This window comes from Pseudophryne corroboree (genome assembly GCF_028390025.1).
Source record: "Pseudophryne corroboree isolate aPseCor3 chromosome 3 unlocalized genomic scaffold, aPseCor3.hap2 SUPER_3_unloc_18, whole genome shotgun sequence".
Classification (NCBI taxonomy): domain Eukaryota; kingdom Metazoa; phylum Chordata; class Amphibia; order Anura; family Myobatrachidae; genus Pseudophryne; species Pseudophryne corroboree.
The window spans coordinates 1741389-1765420 of NW_026967506.1; the positions used below are offsets into that span (position 1 = coordinate 1741389).

The window sequence follows — 24032 nt, forward strand, 5'->3', positions numbered from 1 at the left end:
GGCACACGCTGATATGTGGTATTATTATTATATAGGGGAGAGGGGACCGTACAGTGATATATGAGGGGGAATAACACAGCTCCCTGCACACACTGATATGTGGTATTATTATTATATAGGGGAGAGGGGACCATACAGTGATATATGAGGGGGAATAACACATCTCCCGGCACACGCTGATATGTGGTATTATTATTATATAGGGGAGAGGGGACCGTACAGTGATATATGAGGGTGAATAAACAGCTCCCTGCACACACTGATATGTGGTATTATTATTATATAGGTTAGAGGGGACCGTACAGTGATATATGAGGGGAATAACACAGCTCCCGGCACACGCTGATATGTGGTATTATTAATATACAGGAGAGAGGGGACCGTACAGTGATATATGAGGGGAATAACACAGGTCCCGGCACACGCTGATATGGGGTATTATTATTATATAGGGGAGAGGGGACCGTACAGTGATATATGAGGAGGAATAACACATCTCCCGGCACACGCTGATATGTGGTATTATTATTATATAGGGGAGAGGGGACCGTACAGTGATATATGAGGGGGAATAACACAGCTCCCTGCACACACTGATATGTGGTATTATTATTATATAGGTTAGAGGGGACCGTACAGTGATATATGAGGGGAATAACACAGCTCCCGGCACACGCTGATATGTGGTATTATTATTATATAGGGGAGAGGGGACCGTACAGTGATATATGAGGGGGAATAACACAGCTCCCGGCACACACTGATATGTGGTATTATTATTATATAGGGGAGAGGGGACCGTACAGTGATATATTAGGGGGAATAACACAGCTCCCGGCACACACTGATATGTGGTATTATTATTATATAGAGGAGAGGGGACCGTACAGTGATATATGAGGGGGAATAACACAGCTCCCGGCACACACTGATATGTGGTATTATTATTATATAGGGGAGAGGGGACCGTACAGTGATATATGAGGGGGAATAACACAGCTCCCGGCACACGCTGATATGTGGTATTATTATTATATAGAGGAGAGGGGACCGTACAGTGATATATGAGGAGGAATAACACAGCTCCCGGCACACGCTGATATGTGGTATTATTATTATATAGGGGAGAGGGGACCGTACAGTGATATATGAGGGGGAATAACACAGCTCCCGGCACACGCTGATATGTGGTATTATTATTATATAGAGGAGAGGGGACAGTACAGTGATATATGAGGGGGAATAACACAGCTCCCGGTACACGCTGATATGTGGTATTATTATTATATAGGGGAGAGGGGACCGTACAGTGATATATGAGGAGGAATAACACAGCTCCCGGCACACACTGATATGTGGTATTATTATTATATAGAGGAGAGGGGACAGTACAGTGATATATGAGGGGGAATAACACAGCTCCCAGCACACACTGATATGTGGTATTATTATTATATAGGGGAGAGGGTACCGTACAGTGATATATGAGGAGGAATAACACAGCTCCCGGCACACACTGATATGTGGTATTATTATTATATAGAGGAGAGGGGACAGTACAGTGATATATGAGGAGGAATAACACAGCTCCCGGCACACTGATATGTGGTATTATTATTATATAGGGGAGAGGGGACCGTACAGTGATATATGAGGGGGAATAACACAGCTCCCGGCACACACTGATATGTGGTATTATTATTATTATATAGGGGAGAGGGGACCGTACAGTGATATATGAGGAGGAATAACACAGCTCCCGGCACACACTGATATGTGGTATTATTATTATATAGAGGAGAGGGAACCGTACAGTGATATATGAGGAGGAATAACACAGCTCCCGGCACACGCTGATATGTGGTATTATTATTATATAGAGGAGAGGGGACCGTACAGTGATATATGAGGGGGAATAACACAGCTCCCGGCACACACTGATATGTGGTATTATTATTATATAGGGGAGAGGGGACCGTACAGTGATATATGAGGAGGAATAACACAGCTCCCGGCACACACTGATATGTGGTATTATTATTATATAGAGGAGAGGGGACCGTACAGTGATATATGAGGAGGAATAACACAGCTCCCGGCACACACTGATATGTGGTATTATTATTATTATATAGGGGAGAGGGGACCGTACAGTGATATATGAGGAGGAATAACACAGCTCCCGGCACACACTGATATGTGGTATTATTATTATATAGAGGAGAGGGGACAGTACAGTGATATATGAGGAGGAATAACACAGCTCCCGTCACACTGATATGTGGTATTATTATTATATAGGGGAGAGGGGGCCGTACAGTAATATATATGGGGGGGAATAACACAGCTCCCGGCACACACTGATATGTGGTATTATTATTATATAGGGGAGAGGGGACAGTACAGTGATATATGAGGAGGAATAACACAGCTCCCGGCACACGCTGATATGTGGTATTATTATTATATAGAGGAGAGGGGACCGTACAGTGATATATGAGGGGGAATAACACAGCTCCCGGCACACACTGATATGTGGTATTATTATTATATAGGGGAGAGGGGACCGTACAGTGATATATGAGGAGGAATAACACAGCTCCCGGCACACACTGATATGTGGTATTATTATTATATAGAGGAGAGGGGACCGTACAGTGATATATGAGGAGGAATAACACAGCTCCCGGCACACACTGATATGTGGTATTATTATTATATAGGGGAGAGGGGACCGTACAGTGATATATGAGGAGGAATAACACAGCTCCCGGCACACACTGATATGTGGTATTATTATTATATAGAGGAGAGGGGACAGTACAGTGATATATGAGGAGGAATAACACAGCTCCCGTCACACTGATATGTGGTATTATTATTATATAGGGGAGAGGGGGCCGTACAGTAATATATATGGGGGGGAATAACACAGCTCCCGGCACACACTGATATGTGGTATTATTATTATATAGGGGAGAGGGGACAGTACAGTGATATATGAGGAGAATAACACAGCTCCCGGCACACGCTGATATGTGGTATTATTATTTATATAGGGGAGAGAGGACCGTACAGTGATATATGAGGAGGAATAACACAGCTCCCGGCACACTCTGATATGTGGTATTATTATTATATAGGGGAGAGGGGACCGTACAGTGATATATGAGGAGGAATAACACAGCTCCCGGCACACACTGATATGTGGTATTATTATTATATAGGGGGGAGGGGACAGTACAGTGATATATGAGGAGAATAACACAGCTCCCGGCACACGCTGATATGTGGTATTATTATTATATAGGGGAGAGGGGACCGTACAGTGATATATGAGGGGGAATAACACAGCTCCCGGCACACACTGATATGTGGTATTATTATTATATAGGGGAGAGGGGACAGTACAGTGATATATGAGGGGGAATAACACAGCTCCCGGCACACGCTGATATGTGGTATTATTATTATATAGGGGAGAGAGGACCGTACAGTGATATATGAGGAGGAATAACACAGCTCCCGTCACACTGATATGTGGTATTATTATTATATAGGGGAGAGAGGACCGTACAGTGATATATGAGGAGGAATAACACAGCTCCCGGCACACTCTGATATGTGGTATTATTATTATATAGGGGAGAGGGGACCGTACAGTGATATATGAGGAGGAATAACACAGCTCCCGGCACACACTGATATGTGGATTTTATTATTATATAGGGGAGAGGGGACCGTACAGAGATATATGAGGGGAAATAACACAGCTCCCGGCACACACTGATATGTGGTATTATTATTATATAGGGGAGAGGGGACCGTACAGTGATATATGAGGGGGAATAACACAGCTCCCGGCACACGCTGATATGTGGTGTTATTATTATATAGGGGAGAGGGGACCGTACAGTGATATATGAGGGGGAATAACACAGCTCCCGGCACACACTGATATGTGGTATTATTATTATATAGAGGAGAGGGGACCGTACAGTGATATATGAGGAGGAATAACACAGCTCCCAGCACACGCTGATATGTGGTATTATTATTATATAGGGGAGAGGGGACCATACAGTGATATATGAGGGGGAATAACACAGCTCCCGGCACACGCTGATATGTGGTGTTATTATTATATAGGGGAGAGGGGACCGTACAGTGATATATGAGGGGGAATAACACAGCTCCCGGCACACACTGATATGTGGTATTATTATCATTATATAGGGGAGAGGGGACCGTACAGTTATATATGAGGGGGAATAACACAGCTCCCGGCACACACTGATATGTGGTATTATTATTATATAGGGGAGAGGGGACCATACAGTGATATATGAGGGGGAATAACACAGCTCCCGGCACACACTGATATGTGGTATTATTATTATATAGAGGAGAGAGGACAGTACAGTGATATATGAGGGGGAATAACACAGCTCCCGGCACACACTGATATGTGGTATTATTATTATATAGGAGAGAGGGGACCGTACAGTGATATATGAGGAGGAATAACACAGCTCCCGGCACACGCTGATATGTGATATTATTATTATATAGGGGAGAGGGGACCATACAGTGATATATGAGGGGGAATAACACATCTCCCGGCACACGCTGATATGTGGTGTTATTATTATATAGGGGAGAGGGGACCGTACAGTGATATATGAGGAGGAATAACACAGCTCCCGGCACACGCTGATATGTGATATTATTATTATATAGGGGAGAGGGGACCGTACAGTGATATATGAGGGGGAATAACACAGCTCCCGGCACACGCTGATATGTGGTGTTATTATTATATAGGGGAGAGGGGACCGTACAGTGATATATGAGGGGGAATAACACAGCTCCCGGCACACACTGATATGTGGTATTATTATCATTATATAGGGGAGAGGGGACCGTACAGTTATATATGAGGGGGAATAACACAGCTCCCGGCACACACTGATATGTGGTATTATTATTATATAGGGGAGAGGGGACCATACAGTGATATAGGAGGGGGAATAACACAGCTCCCGGCACACACTGATATGTGGTATTATTATTATATAGAGGAGAGAGGACAGTACAGTGATATATGAGGGGGAATAACACAGCTCCCGGCACACACTGATATGTGGTATTATTATTATATAGCAGAGAGGGGACCGTACAGTGATATATGAGGAGGAATAACACAGCTCCCGGCACACGCTGATATGTGGTATTAATATTATATAGGGGAGAGGGGACAGTACAGTGATATATGAGGGGGAATAACACAGCTCCCGGCACACGCTGATATGTGGTATTATTATTATATAGGGGAGAGGGGACCGTACAGTGATATATGAGGGGGAATAACACATCCCCCAGCACACGCTGATATGTGGTATTATTATTATATAGGGGAGAGGGGACCGTACAGTGATATATGAGGGGGGAATAACACAGCTCCCGGCACACGCTGATATGTGGTATTATTATTATATAGGGGAGAGGGGACCGTACAGTGATATATGAGGGGAATAACACAGCTCCCGGCACACGCTGATATGTGGTATTATTATTATATAAGGGAGAGGGGACCGTACAGTGATATATGAAGGGGAATAACACAGCTCCCGGCACACGCTGATATGTGGTATTATTATTATATAGGGGAGAGGGGACCGTACAGTGATATATGAGGAGGAATAACACATCTCCCGGCACACGCTGATATGTGGTATTATTATTATATAGGGGAGAGGGGACCGTACAGGGATATGTGAGGGGGAATAACACAGCTCCCGGCACACGCTGATATGTGGTATTATTATTATATAGGGGAGAGGGGACCGTACAGTGATATATGAGGAGGAATAACACAGCTCCCGGCACACGCTGATATGTGGTATTATTATTATATAGGGGAGAGGGGATTGTACAGTGATATATGAGGGGAATAACACAGCTCCCGGCACACGCTGATATGTGGTATTATTATTATATAGGGGAGAGGGGACCGTACAGTGATATATGAGGGGGGAATAACACAGCTCCCTGCACACACTGATATGTGGTATTATTATTATATAGGTTAGAGGGGACCGTACAGTGATATATGAGGGGGAATAACACATCTCCCGGCACACGCTGATATGTGGTATTATTATTATATAGGGGAGAGGGGACCGTACAGTGATATATGAGGGGGAATAACACAGCTCCCTGCACACACTGATATGTGGTATTATTATTATATAGGGGAGAGGGGACCATACAGTGATATATGAGGGGGAATAACACATCTCCCGGCACACGCTGATATGTGGTATTATTATTATATAGGGGAGAGGGGACCGTACAGTGATATATGAGGGGGAATAAACAGCTCCCTGCACACACTGATATGTGGTATTATTATTATATAGGTTAGAGGGGACCGTACAGTGATATATGAGGGGAATAACACAGCTCCCGGCACACGCTGATATGTGGTATTATTAATATACAGGAGAGAGGGGACCGTACAGTGATATATGAGGGGAATAACACAGGTCCCGGCACACGCTGATATGGGGTATTATTATTATATAGGGGAGAGGGGACCGTACAGTGATATATGAGGAGGAATAACACATCTCCCGGCACACGCTGATATGTGGTATTATTATTATATAGGGGAGAGGGGACCGTACAGTGATATATGAGGGGGAATAACACAGCTCCCTGCACACACTGATATGTGGTATTATTATTATATAGGTTAGAGGGGACCGTACAGTGATATATGAGGGGAATAACACAGCTCCCGGCACACGCTGATATGTGGTATTATTATTATATAGGGGAGAGGGGACCGTACAGTGATATATGAGGGGGAATAACACAGCTCCCGGCACACACTGATATGTGGTATTATTATTATATAGGGGAGAGGGGACCGTACAGTGATATATTAGGGGGAATAACACAGCTCCCGGCACACACTGATATGTGGTATTATTATTATATAGAGGAGAGGGGACCGTACAGTGATATATGAGGGGGAATAACACAGCTCCCGGCACACACTGATATGTGGTATTATTATTATATAGGGGAGAGGGGACCGTACAGTGATATATGAGGGGGAATAACACAGCTCCCGGCACACGCTGATATGTGGTATTATTATTATATAGAGGAGAGGGGACCGTACAGTGATATATGAGGAGGAATAACACAGCTCCCGGCACACGCTGATATGTGGTATTATTATTATATAGGGGAGAGGGGACCGTACAGTGATATATGAGGGGGAATAACACAGCTCCCGGCACACGCTGATATGTGGTATTATTATTATATAGAGGAGAGGGGACAGTACAGTGATATATGAGGGGGAATAACACAGCTCCCGGTACACGCTGATATGTGGTATTATTATTATATAGGGGAGAGGGGACCGTACAGTGATATATGAGGAGGAATAACACAGCTCCCGGCACACACTGATATGTGGTATTATTATTATATAGAGGAGAGGGGACAGTACAGTGATATATGAGGGGGAATAACACAGCTCCCAGCACACACTGATATGTGGTATTATTATTATATAGGGGAGAGGGTACCGTACAGTGATATATGAGGAGGAATAACACAGCTCCCGGCACACACTGATATGTGGTATTATTATTATATAGAGGAGAGGGGACCGTACAGTGATATATGAGGGGGAATAACACAGCTCCCGGCACACACTGATATGTGGTATTATTATTATATAGAGGAGAGGGGACAGTACAGTGATATATGAGGAGGAATAACACAGCTCCCGGCACACACTGATATGTGGTATTATTATTATATAGGGGAGAGGGGACCGTACAGTGATATATGAGGAGGAATAACACAGCTCCCGGCACACACTGATATGTGGTATTATTATTATATAGAGGAGAGGGGACAGTACAGTGATATATGAGGAGGAATAACACAGCTCCCGGCACACTGATATGTGGTATTATTATTATATAGGGGAGAGGGGACCGTACAGTGATATATGAGGGGGAATAACACAGCTCCCGGCACACACTGATATGTGGTATTATTATTATTATATAGGGGAGAGGGGACCGTACAGTGATATATGAGGAGGAATAACACAGCTCCCGGCACACACTGATATGTGGTATTATTATTATATAGAGGAGAGGGAACCGTACAGTGATATATGAGGAGGAATAACACAGCTCCCGGCACACGCTGATATGTGGTATTATTATTATATAGAGGAGAGGGGACCGTACAGTGATATATGAGGGGGAATAACACAGCTCCCGGCACACACTGATATGTGGTATTATTATTATATAGGGGAGAGGGGACCGTACAGTGATATATGAGGAGGAATAACACAGCTCCCGGCACACACTGATATGTGGTATTATTATTATATAGAGGAGAGGGGACCGTACAGTGATATATGAGGAGGAATAACACAGCTCCCGGCACACACTGATATGTGGTATTATTATTATTATATAGGGGAGAGGGGACCGTACAGTGATATATGAGGAGGAATAACACAGCTCCCGGCACACACTGATATGTGGTATTATTATTATATAGAGGAGAGGGGACAGTACAGTGATATATGAGGAGGAATAACACAGCTCCCGTCACACTGATATGTGGTATTATTATTATATAGGGGAGAGGGGGCCGTACAGTAATATATATGGGGGGGAATAACACAGCTCCCGGCACACACTGATATGTGGTATTATTATTATATAGGGGAGAGGGGACAGTACAGTGATATATGAGGAGGAATAACACAGCTCCCGGCACACGCTGATATGTGGTATTATTATTATATAGAGGAGAGGGGACCGTACAGTGATATATGAGGGGGAATAACACAGCTCCCGGCACACACTGATATGTGGTATTATTATTATATAGGGGAGAGGGGACCGTACAGTGATATATGAGGAGGAATAACACAGCTCCCGGCACACACTGATATGTGGTATTATTATTATATAGAGGAGAGGGGACCGTACAGTGATATATGAGGAGGAATAACACAGCTCCCGGCACACACTGATATGTGGTATTATTATTATATAGGGGAGAGGGGACCGTACAGTGATATATGAGGAGGAATAACACAGCTCCCGGCACACACTGATATGTGGTATTATTATTATATAGAGGAGAGGGGACAGTACAGTGATATATGAGGAGGAATAACACAGCTCCCGTCACACTGATATGTGGTATTATTATTATATAGGGGAGAGGGGGCCGTACAGTAATATATATGGGGGGGAATAACACAGCTCCCGGCACACACTGATATGTGGTATTATTATTATATAGGGGAGAGGGGACAGTACAGTGATATATGAGGAGAATAACACAGCTCCCGGCACACGCTGATATGTGGTATTATTATTTATATAGGGGAGAGAAGACCGTACAGTGATATATGAGGAGGAATAACACAGCTCCCGGCACACTCTGATATGTGGTATTATTATTATATAGGGGAGAGGGGACCGTACAGTGATATATGAGGAGGAATAACACAGCTCCCGGCACACACTGATAGGTGGTATTATTATTATATAGGGGGGAGGGGACAGTACAGTGATATATGAGGAGAATAACACAGCTCCCGGCACACGCTGATATGTGGTATTATTATTATATAGGGGAGAGGGGACCGTACAGTGATATATGAGGGGGAATAACACAGCTCCCGGCACACACTGATATGTGGTATTATTATTATATAGGGGAGAGGGGACAGTACAGTGATATATGAGGGGGAATAACACAGCTCCCGGCACACGCTGATATGTGGTATTATTATTATATAGGGGAGAGAGGACCGTACAGTGATATATGAGGAGGAATAACACAGCTCCCGTCACACTGATATGTGGTATTATTATTATATAGGGGAGAGAGGACCGTACAGTGATATATGAGGAGGAATAACACAGCTCCCGTCACACTGATATGTGGTATTATTATTATATAGGGGAGAGGGGACAGTACAGTGATATATGAGGAGAATAACACAGCTCCCGGCACACGCTGATATGTGGTATTATTATTATATAGGGGAGAGAGGACCGTACAGTGATATATGAGGAGGAATAACACAGCTCCCGGCACACACTGATATGTGGTATTATTATTATATAGATGAGAGGGGACAGTACAGTGATATATGAGGGGGAATAACACAGCTCCCGGCACACACTGATATGTGGTATTATTATTATATAGGGGAGAGGGGACAGTACAGTGATATATGAGGAGGAATAACACAGCTACCGGCACACTGATATGTGGTATTATTATTATATAGGGGAGAGGGGACAGTACAGTGATATATGAGGAGAATAACACAGCTCCCGGCACACACTGATATGTGGTATTATTATTATATAGGGGAGAGAGGACCGTACAGTGATATATGAGGAGGAATAACACAGCTCCCGTCACACTGATATGTGGTATTATTATTATATAGGGGAGAGGGGACAGTACAGTGATATATGAGGAGAATAACACAGCTCCCGGCACACACTGATATGTGGTATTATTATTATATAGGAGAGAGGGGACAGTACAGTGATATATGAGGGGGAATAACACAGCTCCCGGCACACACTGATATGTGGTATTATTATTATATAGGAGAGAGGGGACCGTACAGTGATATATGAGGGGGAATTACACAGCTCCCGGCACACACTGATATGTGGTATTATTATTATATAGGGGAGAGGGGACCGTACAGTGATATATGAGGGGGAATAACACAGCTCCCGGCACAGGCTGATATGTGGTATTATTATTATATAGGGTAGAGGGGACCGTACAGTGATATATGAGGGGGAATAACACAGCTCCCGGAACACACTGATATGTGGTATTATTATTATATAGGAGAGAGGGGACAGTACAGTGATATATGAGGAGAATAACACAGCTCCCGGCACACACTGATATGTGGTATTATTATTATATAGGAGAGAGGGGACAGTACAGTGATATATGAGGGGGAATAACACAGCTCCCGGCACACACTGATATGTGGTATTATTATTATATAGGAGAGAGGGGACAGTACAGTGATATATGAGGGGGAATAACACAGCTCCCGGCACACGCTGATATGTGGTATTATTATTATATAGGGGAGAGGGGACCGTACAGTGATATATGAGGGAAATAGCACAGCTCCCGGCACACACTGATATGTGGTATTATTATTATATAGAGGAGAGGGGACCGTACAGTGATATATGAGGAGGAATAACACAGCTCCCGGCACACACTGATATGTGGTATTATTATTATATAGAGGAGAGGGGACAGTACAGTGATATATGAGGGGGAATAACACAGCTCCCGGCACACACTGATATGTGGTATTATTATTATATAGGAGAGAGGGGACAGTACAGTGATATATGAGGGGGAATAACACAGCTCCCGGCACACACTGATATGTGGTATTATTATTATATAGGGGAGAGGGGACAGTACAGTGATATATGAGGGGGAATAACACAGCTCCCGGCACACACTGATATGTGGTATTATTATTATATAGGGGAGAGGGGACAGTACAGTGATATATGAGGAGAATAACACAGCTCCCGGCACACACTGATATGTGGTTTTATTATTATATAGGGGAGAGGGGACAGTACAGTGATATATGAGGGGGAATAACACAGCTCCCGGCACACGCTGATATGTGGTATTATTATTTTCTCTATCGTCCTAGTGGATGCTGGGGTTCCTGAAAGGACCATGGGGAATAGCGGCTCCGCAGGAGACAGGGCACAAAAGTAAAGCTTTTACAGGTCAGGTGGTGTGCACTGGCTCCTCCCCCCATGACCCTCCTCCAGACTCCAGTTAGATTTTTGTGCCCGGCCGAGAAGGGTGCAATTCTAGGTGGCTCTCATAAAGAGCTGCTTAGAGAGTTTAGCTTAGGTTTTTTATTTTACAGTGATTCCTGCTGGCAACAGGATCACTGCAACGAGGGACAGAGGGGAGAAGAAGTGAACTCACCTGCGTGCAGGATGGATTGGCTTCTTGGCTACTGGACATCAAGCTCCAGAGGGACGATCACGGGTACAGCCTGGATGGTCACCGGAGCCACGCCGCCGGCCCCCTCACAGATGCTGAAGCAAGAAGAGGTCCAGAATCGGCGGCTGAAGACTCCTGCAGTCTTCTTAAGGTAGCGCACAGCACTGCAGCTGTGCGCCATTTTCCTCTCAGCACACTTCACACGGCAGTCACTGAGGGTGCAGGGCGCTGGGGGGGGGCGCCCTGGGAGGCAAATGAAAACCTTTAAAAAGGCTAAAAATACCTCACATATAGCCCCAGAGGCTATATGGAGATATTTACCCCTGCCTAAATGTACTAAATAGCGGGAGACGAGCCCGCCGAAAAAGGGGCGGGGCCTAACTCCTCAGCACACGGCGCCATTTTCTGTCACAGCTCCGCTGGTCAGGAAGGCTCCCAGGTCTCTCCCCTGCACTGCACTACAGAAACAGGGTATAACAGAGAGGGGGGGCAGAATAAATGGCAATATATTAATATAAAAGCAGCTATAAGGGAGCACTTAATCATAAGGCTATCCCTGTCATATATAGCGCTTTTTGGTGTGTGCTGGCAGACTCTCCCTCTGTCTCCCCAAAGGGCTAGTGGGTCCTGTCTTCGTATAGAGCATTCCCTGTGTGTCTGCTGTGTGTCGGTACGTGTGTGTCGACATGTATGAGGACGTTATTGGTGTGGAGGCGGAGTAATTGCCAAATATGAGGATGTCACCTCCTAGGGGGTCGACACCAGAATGGATGCCTTTATTTGTGGAATTACGGGATAGCGTCAACTCGCTTAAGCAGTCGTTTGCCGACATGAGGCGGCCGGACACTCAATTAGTGTCTGTCCAGGCGCCTCAAACACCGTCAGGGGCTGTAAAACGTCCCTTGCCTCAGTCGGTCGACACAGACCCAGACACAGGCACTGATTCCGGTGGTGAAGGTGACGAATCAACCGTATTTTCCAGTAGGGCCACACGTTATATGATTTTGGCAATAAAGGAGATGTTACATTTAGCTGATACTACAGGTACCACTAAACAGGGTATTATGTGGGGTGTGAAAAAACTACCAGTAGTTTTTACCGAATCAGAAGAATTAAATGACGTGTGTGATGAAGCGTGGGGTGCCCCGATAAAAAACTGCTAATTTCAAAGAAGTTATTGGCTTTATACCCTTTCCCGCCAGAGGTTAGGGAGCGCTGGGAAACACCTCCTAGGGTGGACAAAGCGCTAACACGCTTATCAAAACAAGTGGCGTTACCCTCTCCTGAGACGGACGCACTTAAAGATCCATCAGATAGGAGGATGGAAAATATCCAAAAAGGTATATACACACATGCAGGTGTTATACTACGACCAGCTATTGCGACTGCCTGGATGTGCAGTGCTGGGGTAGTTTGGTCAGAGTCCCTGATCGAAAATATTGATACCCTGGACAGGGACAATATTTTACTGTCGTTAGAACAAATAAAGGATGCATTTCTTTATATGCGTGATGCACAGAGAGATATCTGCACACTGGCATCACGGGTAAGTGCTATGTCCATTTCGGCCAGAAGAGCTTTATGGACACGACAGTGGACAGGCGATGCGGATTCAAAACGGCATATGGAAGTTTTGCCGTATAAAGGGGAGGAGTTATTTGGAGTCGGTCTATCAGATTTGGTGGCCACGGCTACAGCCGGGAAATCCACCTTTCTACCTCAAGTCACTCCCCAACAGAAAAAGGCACCGACTTTTCAACCGCAGCCCTTTCGTTCCTTTAAAAATAAGAGAGCAAAGGGCTATACATATCTGCCACGAGGCAAAGGTCGAGGGAAGAGACAGCAACACGCAGCTCCTTCCCAGGATCAGAAGCCCTCCCCGGCTTCTACAAAAGCCTCAGCATGACGCTGGGGCTTCTCAAGCGGACTCGGGGACCGTGGGGGGTCGTCTCAAAAATTACAGCGCGCAGTGGGCTCACTCGCAAGTAGATCCCTGGATCCTGCAGATAATATCTCAGGGATACAGGTTGGAATTAGAGACAGATCCACCTCGCCGTTTCCTGAAGTCTGCTTTACCAACGTCCCCCTCCGAAAGGGAGACGGTGTTGGAAGCCATTCACAAGCTGTACGCTCAGCAGGTGATAGTCAAGGTACCTCTTCTGCAACAAGGGAAGGGGTATTATTCCACTCTTTTTGTGGTACCGAAGCCGGATGGCTCGGTAAGGCCTATTCTAAATCTGAAGTCCTTGAACCTGTACATAAAGAAGTTCAAGTTCAAAATGGAGTCACTCAGAGCAGTGATAGCGAACCTGGAAGAGGGGGACTTTATGGTATCCTTGGACATCAAGGATGCGTATCTCCACGTTCCAATTTACCCCTCACACCAGGGGTACCTCAGGTTCGTTGTACAAAACTGTCACTATCAGTTTCAGACGCTGCCGTTCGGATTGTCCACGGCACCTCGGATCTTTACAAAGGTAATGGCCGAGATGATGATTCTTCTTCGAAGAAAAGGCGTATTAATTATCCCATACTTGGACGATCTCCTAATAAGGGCGAGGTCCAGAGAACAGCTAGAGATGGGATTAGCACTGTCTCAGGAAGTGCTAAAACAGCACGGGTGGATTCTGAATATTCCAAAATCCCAGTTAATGCCGACAACTCGTCTGCTGTTCCTAGGGATGATTCTGGACACGGTTCAGAAAAAGGTTTTTCTCCCGGAGGAAAAAGCCAAGGAGTTATCCGAGCTTGTCAGGAACCTCCTAAAACCAGGAAAGGTGTCTGTACATCAATGCACAAGAGTCCTGGGAAAAATGGTGGCTTCTTACGAAGCAATTCCATTCGGCAGATTCCACGCAAGAAATTTCCAAAGGGATCTGTTGAACAAATGGTCAGGGTCGCATCTTCAGATGCACCTGCGGATAACCCTGTCTCCAAGGACAAGGGTATCTCTTCTGTGGTGGTTGCAGAGTGCTCATCTATTGGAGGGCCGCAGATTCGGCATACAGGATTGGATCCTGGTGACCACGGACGCCAGCCTGAGAGGCTGGGGAGCAGTCACACAAGGAAGAAACTTCCAGGGAGTATGGACGAGCCTGGAAACGTCTCTTCACATAAACATTCTGGAACTAAGAGCAATATACAATGCTCTAAGCCAGGCAGAACCTCTGCTTCAGGGAAAACCGGTGTTGATCCAGTCGGACAACATCACGGCAGTCGCCCATGTGAACAGACAGGGCGGCACAAGAAGCAGGAGTGCAATGGCAGAAGCTGCAAGGATTCTTCGCTGGGCAGAGAATCATGTGATAGCACTGTCAGCAGTGTTCATCCCGGGAGTGGACAACTGGGAAGCAGACTTCCTCAGCAGACACGATCTTCACCCGGGAGAGTGGGGACTTCATCCAGAAGTCTTCCACATGCTGGTAACCCGTTGGGAAAGACCAATGGTGGACATGATGGCGTCTCGCCTCAACAAAAAACTGGACAGGTATTGCGCCAGGTCAAGAGATCCGCAGGCAATAGCTGTGGACGCGCTGGTAACGCCTTGGGTGTACCAGTCGGTGTATGTGTTTCCTCCTCTGCCTCTCATACCAAAAGTATTGAGAATTATACGGCAAAGAGGCGTAAGAACGATACTAGTGGTTCCGGATTGGCCAAGAAGGACTTGGTACCCGGAACTTCAAGAGATGATCACGGAAGATCCGTGGCCTCTACCTCTAAGGAGGGACTTGCTTCAGCAGGGTCCCTGTCTGTTTCAAGACTTACCGCGGCTGCGTTTGACGGCATGGCGGTTGAACGCCGGATCCTAAAGGAAAAAGGCATGCCGGAAGAAGTCATTCCTACTTTGATTAAAGCAAGGAAGGAAGTAACCGTGCAACATTATCACCGAATTTGGCGAAAATATGTTGCGTGGTGCGAAGATCGGAGTGCTCCGACGGAGGAATTTCAACTGGGTCGATTCCTACATTTCCTGCAATCAGGATTGTCAATGGGTCTCAAATTGGGATCTATTAAGGTTCAAATTTCGGCCCTGTCGATTTTCTTTCAAAAAGAATTGGCTTCAGTCCCTGAAGTCCAGACCTTTGTTAAGGGAGTGCTGCATATACAGCCTCCTGTGGTGCCTCCAGTGGCACCGTGGGATCTCAATGTGGTTTTGGATTTCCTAAAATCTCATTGGTTTGAACCACTAAAAAAGGTGGATTTGAAATATCTCACATGGAAAGTGACCATGCTTCTAGCCCTGGCTTCTGCCAGGAGAGTGTCAGAATTGGCAGCTTTATCTTACAAAAGCCCATATCTGATTTTCCATTCGGACAGGGCAGAACTGCGGACTCGTCCGCATTTTCTCCCTAAGGTGGTGTCAGCATTTCATCTGAACCAGCCTATTGTAGTGCCTGCGGCTACAAGTGACTTGGAGGACTCCAAGTTACTGGACGTTGTCAGAGCATTAAAAATATATATTGCAAGGACAGCTGGAGTCAGAAAATCTGACTCGTTGTTTATATTGTATGCACCCAACAAGATGGGTGCTCCGGCGTCTAAGCAGACGATTGCTCGTTGGATCTGTAGCACAATCCAACTTGCACATTCTGTGGCAGGCCTGCCACAGCCTAAATCTGTAAAGGCCCACTCCACAAGGAAGGTGGGCTCATCTTGGGCGGCTGCCCGAGGGGTCTCGGCATTACAACTTTGCCGAGCAGCTACGTGGTCAGGGGAGAACACGTTTGTAAAATTTTACAAATTTGATACTCTGGCTAAGGAGGACCTGGAGTTCTCTCATTCGGTGCTGCAGAGTCATCCGCACTCTCCCGCCCGTTTGGGAGCTTTGGTATAATCCCCATGGTCCTTTCAGGAACCCCAGCATCCACTAGGACGATAGAGAAAATAAGATTTTACTTACCGATAAATCTATTTCTCGGAGTCCGTAGTGGATGCTGGGCGCCCATCCCAAGTGCGGATTATCTGCATAAATTGTACATAGTTATTGTTAACTAATTCGGGTTATTGTTTAGGAAGCCATCTTTCAGAGGCTCCGCTGTTATCATACTGTTAACTGGGTTTAGATCACAAGTTGTACGGTGTGATTGGTGTGGCTGGTATGAGTCTTACCCGGGATTCAAAATCCTCCCTTATTGTGTACGCTCGTCCGGGCACAGTACCTGGCTGGAGTCTGGAGGAGGGTCATGGGGGGAGGAGCCAGTGCACACCACCTGACCTGTAAAAGCTTTACTTTTGTGCCCTGTCTCCTGCGGAGCCGCTATTCCCCATGGTCCTTTCAGGAACCCCAGCATCCACTACGGACTCCGAGAAATAGATTTATCGGTAAGTAAAATCTTATTATATAGGGGAGAGGGGACCGTACAGTGATATATGAGGGAAATAGCACAGCTCCCGGCACACACTGATATGTGGTATTATTATTATATAGAGGAGAGGGGACCGTACAGTGATATATGAGGAGGAATAACACAGCTCCCGGCACACACTGATATGTGGTATTATTATTATTTAGAGGAGAGGGGACAGTACAGTGATATATGAGGGGGAATAACACAGCTCCCGGCACACACTGATATGTGGTATTATTATTATATAGGAGAGAGGGGACAGTACAGTGATATATGAGGGGGAATAACACAGCTCCCGGCACACACTGATATGTGGTATTATTATTATATAGGGGAGAGGGGACAGTACAGTGATATATGAGGGGGAATAACACAGCTCCCGGCACACACTGATATGTGGTATTATTATTATATAGGGGAGAGGGGACAGTACAGTGATATATGAGGAGAATAACACAGCTCCCGGCACACACTGATATGTGGTATTATTATTATATAGGAGAGAGGGGACAGTACAGTGATATATGAGGGGGAATAACACAGCTCCCGGCACACACTGATATGTGGTATTATTATTATATAGGAGAGAGGGGACAGTACAGTGATATATGAGGGGGAATAACACAGCTCCCGGCACACACTGATATGTGGTATTATTATTATATAGGGGAGAGGGGACCGTACAGTGATATATGAGGAGGAATAACACAGCTCCCGGCACACGCTGATATGTGGTATTATTATTATTATATAGGGGAGAGGGGACCGTACAGTGATATATGAGGGGAATAACACAGCTCCCGGCACACACTGATATGTGGTATTATTATTATATAGAGGAGAGGGGACCGTACAGTGATATATGAGGGGAATAACACAGCTCCCGGCACACACTGATATGTGGTATTATTATTATATAGGGGAGAGGGGACCGTACAGTGATATGAGGGGGAATAACACAGCTCCCGGCACACACTGATATGTGGTATTATTATTATATAGGGGAGAGGGGACCGTACAGTGATATATGAGGAGGAATAACACAGCTCCCGGCACACACTGATATGTGGTATTATTATTATATAGGGTAGAGGGGACCGTACAGTGATATATGAAGGGGAATAACACAGCTCCCGGCACACGCTGATATGTGGTATTATTATTATATAGAGGAGAGGGGACCGTACAGTGATATATGAGGGGAATAACACAGCTCCCGGCACACACTGATATGTGGTATTATTATTATATAGAGGAGAGGGGACCGTACAGTGATATATGAGGGGAATAACAGCTCCCGGCACACACTAATATGTGGTATTATTATTATATAGGGGAGATGGGACCGTACAGTGATATGAGGGGGAATAACACAGCTCCCGGCACACGCTGATATGTGGTATTATTATTATATAGGGGAGAGGGGACCGTACAGTGATATATGAGGGGAATAATACAGCTCCCGGCACTCTGATATGTGTATTATTATTATATAGGGGAGAGGGGACCGTACAGTGATATATGAGGGGGAATAACACAGCTCCCGGCACACACTGATATGTGGTATTATTATTATATAGGAGAGAGGGGACCGTACAGTGATATATGAGAGGGAATAACACAGCTCCCGGCACACACTGATATGTGGTATTATTATTATATAGGGGAGAGGGGACCGTACAGTGATATATGAGGGGGAATAACACAGCTCCCGGCACACGCTGATATGTGGTGTTATTATTATATAGGGGAGAGGGGACCGTACAGTGATATATGAGGGGGAATAACACCGCTCCCGGCACACACTGATATGTGGTATTATTATTATATAGAGGAGAGGGGACCGTACAGTGATATATGAGGAGGAATAACACAGCTCCCAGCACACGCTGATATGTGGTATTATTATTATATAGGGGAGAGGGGACCATACAGTGATATATGAGGGGGAATAACACAGCTCCCGGCACACGCTGATATGTGGTGTTATTATTATATAGGGGAGAGGGGACCGTACAGGGATATATGAGGGGGAATAACACAGCTCCCGGCACACACTGATATGTGGTATTATTATCATTATATAGGGGAGAGGGGACCGTACAGTTATATATGAGGGGGAATAACACAGCTCCCGGCACACACTGATATGTGGTATTATTATTATATAGGGGAGAGGGGACCATACAGTGATATATGAGGGGAAATAACACAGCTCCCGGCACACACTGATATGTGGTATTATTATTATATAGAGGAGAGAGGACAGTACAGTGATATATGAGGGGGAATAACACAGCTCCCGGCACACACTGATATGTGGTATTATTATTATATAGGAGAGAGGGGACCGTACAGTGATATATGAGGAGGAATAACACAGCTCCCGGCACACGCTGATATGTGATATTATTATTATATAGGGGAGAGGGGACCATACAGTGATATATGAGGGGGAATAACACATCTCCCGGCACACGCTGATATGTGGTGTTATTATTATATAGGGGAGAGGGGACCGTACAGTGATATATGAGGAGGAATAACACAGCTCCCGGCACACGCTGATATGTGATATTATTATTATATAGGGGAGAGGGGACCGTACAGTGATATATGAGGGGGAATAACACAGCTCCCGGCACACGCTGATATGTGGTGTTATTATTATATAGGGGAGAGGGGACCGTACAGTGATATATGAGGGGGAATAACACAGCTCCCGGCACACACTGATATGTGGTATTATTATCATTATATAGGGGAGAGGGGACCGTACAGTTATATATGAGGGGGAATAACACAGCTCCCGGCACACACTGATATGTGGTATTATTATTATATAGGGGAGAGGGGACCATACAGTGATATAGGAGGGGGAATAACACAGCTCCCGGCACACACTGATATGTGGTATTATTATTATATAGAGGAGAGAGGACAGTACAGTGATATATGAGGGGGAATAACACAGCTCCCGGCACACACTGATATGTGGTATTATTATTATATAGCAGAGAGGGGACCGTACAGTGATATATGAGGAGGAATAACACAGCTCCCGGCACACACTGATATGTGGTATTATTATTATATAGGGGAGAGGGGACAGTACAGTGATATATGAGGGGGAATAACACAGCTCCCGGCACACGCTGATATGTGGTATTATTATTATATAGGGGAGAGGGGACCGTACAGTGATATATGAGGGGGAATAACACATCCCCCAGCACACGCTGATATGTGGTATTATTATTATATAGGGGAGAGGGGACCGTACAGTGATATATGAGGAGGAATAACACAGCTCCCGGCACACGCTGATATGTGGTATTATTATTATATAGGGGAGAGGGGACCGTACAGTGATATATGAGGAGGAATAACACAGCTCCCGGCACACGCTGATATGTGGTATTATTATTATATAGGGGAGAGGGGACCGTACAGTGATATATGAGGGGGGAATAACACAGCTCCCGGCACACGCTGATATGTGGTATTATTATTATATAGGGGAGAGGGGACCGTACAGTGATATATGAGGGGAATAACACAGCTCCCGGCACACACTGATATGTGGTATTATTATTATATAAGGGAGAGGGGACCGTACAGTGATATATGAGGGGGAATAACACAGCTCCCGGCACACGCTGATATGTGGTATTATTATTATATAGGGGAGAGGGGACCGTACAGTGATATATGAGGAGGAATAACACGTCTCCCGGCACACACTGATATGTGGTATTATTATTATATAGGGGAGAGGGGACCGTACAGGGATATGTGAGGGGGAATAACACAGCTCCCGGCACACGCTGATATGTGGTATTATTATTATATAGGGGAGAGGGGACCGTACAGTGATATATGAGGAGGAATAACACAGCTCCCGGCACACGCTGATATGTGGTATTATTATTATATAGGGGAGAGGGGATTGTACAGTGATATATGAGGGGAATAACACAGCTCCCGGCACACGCTGATATGTGGTATTATTATTATATAGGGGAGAGGGGACTGTACAGTGATATATGAGGGGGGAATAACACAGCTCCCTGCACACACTGATATGTGGTATTATTATTATATAGGTTAGAGGGGACCGTACAGTGATATATGAGGGGGAATAACACATCTCCCGGCACACGCTGATATGTGGTATTATTATTATATAGGGGAGAAGGGACCGTACAGTGATATATGAGGGGGAATAACACAGCTCCCTGCACACACTGATATGTGGTATTATTATTATATAGGGGAGAGGGGACCATACAGTGATATATGAGGGGGAATAACACATCTCCCGGCACACGCTGATATGTGGTATTATTATTATATAGGGGAGAGGGGACCGTACAGTGATATATGAGGGGGAATAAACAGCTCCCTGCACACACTGATATGTGGTATTATTATTATATAGGTTAGAGGGGACCGTACAGTGATATATGAGAGGGAATAACACAGCTCCCGTCACACACTGATATGTGGTATTATTAATATACAGGAGAGAGGGGACCGTACCGTGATATATGAGGGGAATAACACAGGTCCCGGCACACCCTGATATGGGGTATTATTATTATATAGGGGAGAGGGGACCGTACAGTGATATATGAGGAGGAATAACACATCTCCCGGCACACGCTGATATGTGGTATTATTATTATATAGGGGAGAGGGGACCGTACAGTGATATATGAGGGGGAATAACACAGCTCCCTGCACACACTGATATGTGGTATTATTATTATATAGGTTAGAGGGGACCGTACAGTGATATATGAGGGGAATAACACAGCTCCCGGCACACGCTGATATGTGGTATTATTATTATACAGGAGAGAGGGGACCGTACAGTGATATATGAGGGGAATAACACAGCTCCCGGCACACACTGATATGTGGTATTATTATTATATAGGTGAGAGGGGACAGTACAGTGATATATGAGGGGGAATAACACAGCTCCCGGCACACACTGATATGTGGTATTATTATTATATAGGGGAGAGGGGACCGTACAGTGATATATGAGGGGGAATAACACAGCTCCCGGCACACACTGATATGTGGTATTATTATTATATAGGGGAGAGGGGACCGTACAGTGATATATGAGGGGGAATAACACAGCTCCCGGCACACACTGATATGTGGTATTATTATTATATAGGGGAGAGGGGACCGTACAGTGATATATTAGGGGGAATAACACAGCTCCCGGCACACACTGATATGTGGTATTATTATTATATAGAGGAGAGGGGACCGTACAGTGATATATGAGGGGGAATAACACAGCTCCCGGCACACACTGATATGTGGTATTATTATTATATAGGGGAGAGGGGACCGTACAGTGATATATGAGGGGGAATAACACAGCTCCCGGCACACGCTGATATGTGGTATTATTATTATATAGAGGAGAGGGGACCGTACAGTGATATATGAGGAGGAATAACACAGCTCCCGGCACACGCTGATATGTGGTATTATTATTATATAGGGGAGAGGGGACCGTACAGTGATATATGAGGGGGAATAACACAGCTCCCGGCACACGCTGATATGTGGTATTATTATTATATAGAGGAGAGGGGACAGTACAGTGATATATGAGGGGGAATAACACAGCTCCCGGTACACGCTGATATGTGGTATTATTATTATATAGGGGAGAGGGGACCGTACAGTGATATATGAGGGGGAATAACACAGCTCCCGGCACACGCTGATATGTGGTATTATTATATAGGGGAGAGGGGACCGTACAGTGATATATGAGGGGGAATAACACAGCTCCCGGCACACGCTGATATGTGGTATTATTATTATATAGAGGAGAGGGGACCGTACAGTGATATATGAGGGGAATAACACAGCTACCGGCACACACTGATATGTGGTATTATTATTATATAGGGGAGAGGGGACAGTACAGTGATATATGAGGGGAATAACACAGCTCCCGGCACACACTGATATGTGGTATTATTATTATATAAGGGAGAGGGGACCGTACAGTGATATATGAGGGGGAATAACACAGCTCCCGGCACACGCTGATATGTGGTATTATTATTATATAGGGGAGAGGGGACCGTACAGTGATATATGAGGAGGAATAACACTTCTCCCGGCACACACTGATATGTGGTATTATTATTATATAGAGGAGAGGGGACCGTACAGTGATATATGAGGGGGAATAACACAGCTCCCGGCACACACTGATATGTGGTATTATTATTATATAGAGGAGAGGGGACCGTACAGTGATATATGAGGAGGAATAACACAGCTCCCGGCACACACTGATATGTGGTATTATTATTATATAGAGGAGAGGGGGCCGTACAGTGATATATGAGGGGAATAACACAGCTCCCGGCACACGCTGATATGTGGTATTATTATTATATAGAGGAGAGGGGACCGTACAGTGATATATGAGGAGGAATAACACAGCTCCCGGCACACACTGATATGTGATATTATTATTATATAGGGGAGAGGGGACCGTACAGTGATATATGAGGAGGAATAACACAGCTCCCGGCA

The 24032-nt window shown here is 45.3% G+C and overlaps 1 protein-coding gene across 3 annotated transcripts in view; it reads left to right on the forward strand.

The window, feature by feature from the left end:
- Window positions 1-24032, forward strand: part of LOC134983555 (zinc finger protein 585A-like) — a 226628-nt gene that overhangs the window by 25797 nt on the left and 176799 nt on the right. The window contains exon 1 of one of the 3 annotated variants that reach the window (XM_063949204.1): window positions 9446-9514. The exons of the other annotated variants lie outside the window; for them this stretch is intronic. The gene's annotated coding sequence lies outside the window, so the exon portion shown is untranslated. Of the gene's footprint in view, window positions 1-9445; window positions 9515-24032 lie in introns of those variants that run through there. 3 annotated transcript variants of the gene reach the window in all.